At 40.0% G+C, this 5,000-nt stretch overlaps 1 protein-coding gene across 1 annotated transcript in view; it reads left to right on the forward strand.

Moving 5' to 3' along the window:
* LOC307252054 (adhesion G protein-coupled receptor L1-like) overlaps positions 1 to 5,000 on the forward strand; it is a 45,845-nt gene that overhangs the window by 18,266 nt on the left and 22,579 nt on the right. The window lies entirely within an intron of this gene.

The raw sequence follows: 5,000 nt of genomic DNA on the forward strand, positions 1-5,000 counted from the left end.
ACTGTAAGTAGGTGCTACCAAGGAACTGAGTTGCAAATTAAATGGTACACTCTTACTATATATATGATACACAATACACGCCATCTTTATTTCAAAACATTGTATAATTGAACTCCATATATACTCTGGGTTCAATGCAACTTTTTTTCCCAACTGGCCCGCTTAGCCAATAGATCCGAGTTTTACTGGCCCCTTGTATATTTTCACTGGCCCTGCATCATCATTTAGTCAATAATTATAATACAGTATTGAAGTTACCTTTAGATTTCTTTTTTCTTTTTAGTTAATGATATGAAATGTTGATATTGTGCACAATATCAACATTTCATATAATTAACTAATAAGAGATGCAGGTCTGATCAGTCTTTGTGGTGTGGTAGTGTTTATCACTTTCTCCATATGCATTAGGGATGTGAATGTGTCGACACATTGACCGGTTTTCCACTTGCGCTCAAGTCGAATTTAAAAATAGAAATCTGAAAATCAGGGAGTTATGCCGTTTTATTAATGGGAGATGTCACCGTGTTACGTCTGGTCGTGAGCGCGCTGCAGGAGCGTCACTTCTGCAAGGTGCGTGCATGAAGTAATCAGCTACACATAAGAGTCCGGTGTGGGACCATTTTTTCACTGTTGATAAAAAACAGTGCAGTGCAAAAGATGCAGCATAATGTTAAACGCTCGTCTGAGACTATGACGTTAAATCATCTAGAAACACACGATGCCTTCGTCCGAGCAAAGCAGCGTTTCACCGTGAGATCACTAGTGAGTGCGCGAGCCACCGCACGGGGAAGAACTCTGTGGTTTGAGGCTCAAATAATAACCGGGGATATTCTCCCCGTTAGCGATACCGATGGGAAAGGCTTCCCTGTTTGTATGCGATCTGATTGTATGTCTCGAGCCTTAAAACACAAAGCCATGTCGGCAAACTGACTGCGCGACTCAAGGGACTGTATGTGAGCCGAATCCCTCCGTTAGTTTCTGTTTCAGCCGACACAATTACAATCACCTCCTAAGCACGGACAGCGTTTAAATAAAGCCTCTCATTTGTATGACCATTAGGGCTTTGATGCAAATACTGTAACAACGGCGGCAGCTCTGCTGCTTAAAGGAAAAGCGCAGTTTTCACTTTATTTTCAGCACCTCAACCTCTGCTGTGGGAAGAAAAAAAGGGGGCAAAGTAAGTCGATTGATTTGTCGACTTATGCCTCCACACGTTAACTCGCAGATAGTATTTCCTCGCGGAGCGGATCGCGCCGTAGTTCAGTTCGACTAGAAAGGCAAAAAGAAACTGTTGAACTGTGTAGCGCCCTGTCATCATGTTCATGACGAATGTATTAAATATGCAAATTAGATCGGACCTGACTGGAAAGTATTACCCGACACAGTGGCGGGTGAAGTGACACAATTTACACGCCAGCACGCAAATCTACCCGCATTTGGCGTGTGGCGGGTGTTAATTTCCATCCCTGGGCTACACTGATAGACCCTGTTGTGAATCATGGTCTCTCATTGAGAGAGGCAGGGTTGAGAGTGCAACCCAATCTGCAAAAATCTAAAGTTGCATCTGTAATACGAATTTTCCAGCAAACAAACAGCTTAGAGTTGCATCCTTACAGTAAATGACAACATTACAGGATAGATTTCTGTATTACAATTATAGAATATTTACACAGATAAATACTACATTTGGAAATGTTTTCCTTAAAATATACAAAATGTGTATCTATTGAAGCAAACTTCTGATTTTAATTTCTTTTTGTTTTCCTAAAAAAACTGGTATGTTATAAAATACAGTTTTTGCCTAATGCTTACACACTAATAGTGGTTGCTAGGCCCAAAGCATCACAACCTCTAACTTTGGTGACCATGCCCTAAACACAAGCACCAACCCTACAAACACAATAAGTGCTTTGCACTGTGTTTGAAATTCTCCAACACACTTTTTGCAAAACACTACACACAGTGTTTTACATAAGACACATTGGTCAAAAGGGAAATCACCTGCAATCCTTTGGAAAACACATCTATTTAAAATACAAAACACAACTAAAATTGGAAAAGCACACAGATTCACTCACATGAAAAATAAAAAATAAAGCTAATATAATACCAATCAGTGTGAGCCTTAGCATTACAAATAGACCTCAGGTGAGCTCAGCTCCTTTGTGAGACAGTAAGAGTCAGGGGAAGAGGACAAGAGAGAGCGGCAGAAGGACGATGACAAAGGAGACAACAGACGGAGACAGGGTCACTATAGTGGACCATGTTATAGATCATGGCCTAACAATATAGGAGGCTGGTCTGAGATTCCAGCCCAACAACACAATAGCTCCATAATTAGGACATTTAGACTGGATATCAGGAATATTTTTGCTGTTGCTTCTGAAAGGATGACATTGCATGTGATGTCGATGAGGCGATGTAGCCAGACACAAACGGGAGGCGGTATCCAAAGGATTCATAATCCACTCGACCCATTCCTTACAACACAACTTTTTTTTACTGTAATTGTTTCAGAGTTCATGGTGACACACTGAATTGCTTGTTGAACTGCGATCCTACCTATTCGTTGTGTTTTTTTCTTTTGTTGGCCAAAACCATGCAATTGCAATATAAACTTGTTTTCTTTTCTAATTGAAAATATAGTGGATCATTCTTTCCAAAAAATTCTGCAAAAGGTTGGCACGCAAGGCGATATTTCCCCAGTTGCTTGGCAAGGGAGGACATTGCCTGTGACGTGGATGAGGTGATGTGGCCAGATGCCAACAGGAGACAGGATTCATAGCCTAAATGTCTTCCAATCATTCCCTTAGAACACTATGTTTTGTAGAATATTCTAGTTGTACCATTTCTTTTTTTACTTTTGCAAAAACCTGAAATGGCAAAATAAAATAAAAAATCTGAAGCGTTTACATTTTGTTTTCATGTGTCTAGATCAACTGTAGTGGATCAATCTTTTACAAAAAAAATCTGTATGAGACTTTTGAAGTCAAAAACCATCCAAAGTACTGAATACAGCTGTGTTTTGCGTAAAGCACATCTGTGTGTTGTTGCTGCTAGGAAAGAGTAATTCAAAAGTGCATGTGTGTATTGTTTTGATGCTAAAAACAGTTTTGAAATGGGATTGTTAGGTTTTGTTTCAAGAGTTTCATTTTGTCGTATATGTTAGAAGTTTATCTCCATGTGCTTTGTCCTATTCGGCCTGTGTATTAAGTTTTGACACAGTGGGCCAAAGTCTGCAACATGTGTGTAAGCATTCGGCAAAAACTGTAAACAATTTCATGTGAAAGAATTTCACCCTTTCATCAAAGAAAATATTACGTAATATGTGTGAAATAACTCAAATTGTTCAAACTGTAAAGATTAAAAGTTTGTAATTTATTTATTGGGGTTTGATGCTAGTGTTTGTACTCTGAGCATATTCTGAGTGACAGTGTGTGTTATCTCAGTGAGGACAATTCATAGTGTTTGCTGCACTGAGCCTATTTTGCAGGTGAAGTGAACTGTTCAGCTCCAGTGACTGTTGGTAGTGCAGACTGTAGTTAGAGTTTTGCACATTGAGCTACAGTTGTGCCCACTGTGGGTTAGCGATCGAAAAAAACTGTAAGAAACAATCAGTCATTCAGCACCACGGACAGTTACACCAGTAGCACACTAGCCCTGCGTTCCGAATCGCATACTCTTTCTTTTTTCTATTCTACATACTATATCCAACGATAAAAATAATCTAGTTAGGATGCAATAGGCATACTATTGGGACATACTTTTACTCTTTTATTTCATCATAACATTGCGCCTTGATCTTGCCTCTTGCTTTTATATCCGTCACATCCCCGTTTGTTTTCATATGGAGGCTTCGTCAATGTGACGTCACTTCACGTGCGCACCGGATTGTGGGTCAGAATCGCCCAAATAGGATGCAGTTTTCAACACTAACAATCTTGGCCGGATGAAGTAGGACATCCGGGTACTTCTAACCATCCTAAATCTGGCCACAAGAATCAGGACGTCGTAAATCGTTTTTCTACATACTATTTAGTAGAAAGTATGCGATTCGGAACTCAGGGTAGATCACAGACGTGTTGGGTTTTAATGTGGGGTTCAGTCCTGATATGAAACCTCTCCATGTGTACATGATACTCAAACGGATTAAGCTAATGGTAATATGATTTTCTCCAATGACCCAGATTTAAATGGAATTAATACGACCAGGCAGCCGAGTGTACACACAAAAGACAAGTGACACAGTAGGAATCCAGGCTGGGAAGAAAAAGGAAACAAAAAAGTCTCATATGTGTCAGATGGTGTTAAGCAGGCATCTGGCAGCCTGGTAGTATAAGCTTTATCTTCCCCATTGAGACTCAATATACTGTGATGTGCCCACGCATGGCCTCACATGGAGGTGTCACCGCGGAGGTGCAGCGTGATCTATGTCAACAATCACACTCCTGCGCCTTGGAATCCTGCCAGTCTGAGCTCTCACACGTGTGCATTTAAATAAGATGGCAATTGTAAAACATCACGTGTGGATTGGAAGTGTTAGCGGTGCATAACAATGTGTGTTAACTGTGTTATGCTGACACCAAATACAGCTAGACAACAGGTTGGCCTATATTTTAAAGGGGAAGTCATTCATTTTTCATATACAGATCTGTGTGATCCCCATATTAGCTCTTACTAAGGTGTTGTTATCAGGGTCATTAAGTTTAGGCTTTAAGACTATAGATAGCCGCTGCTTGAATTTTGACAATTTCTTTAGCCATGCTACAGGGTCCAGCATGAGAACCCTGCAAACATACTATTGGTGACATTTTACTGTATAGGTTCAAATTCAAAAATGATTTTCAGCTGAATGAAATGTGGTAAATGTGTGGCTTAGCATCAACGTGTTAGGATTGTCTTTGTGAACATGATGTCCATATTTGGACATTAGCATTTAGCTCAAAGTAGAGTATATATAAGTGAGTGCTGATATGCGACTATAAGGCTTTTACAAACTA

Source organism: Ammodytes marinus, assembly GCF_949987685.1.
Source record: "Ammodytes marinus genome assembly, chromosome: 6".
NCBI classification, from domain to species: domain Eukaryota; kingdom Metazoa; phylum Chordata; class Actinopteri; order Uranoscopiformes; family Ammodytidae; genus Ammodytes; species Ammodytes marinus.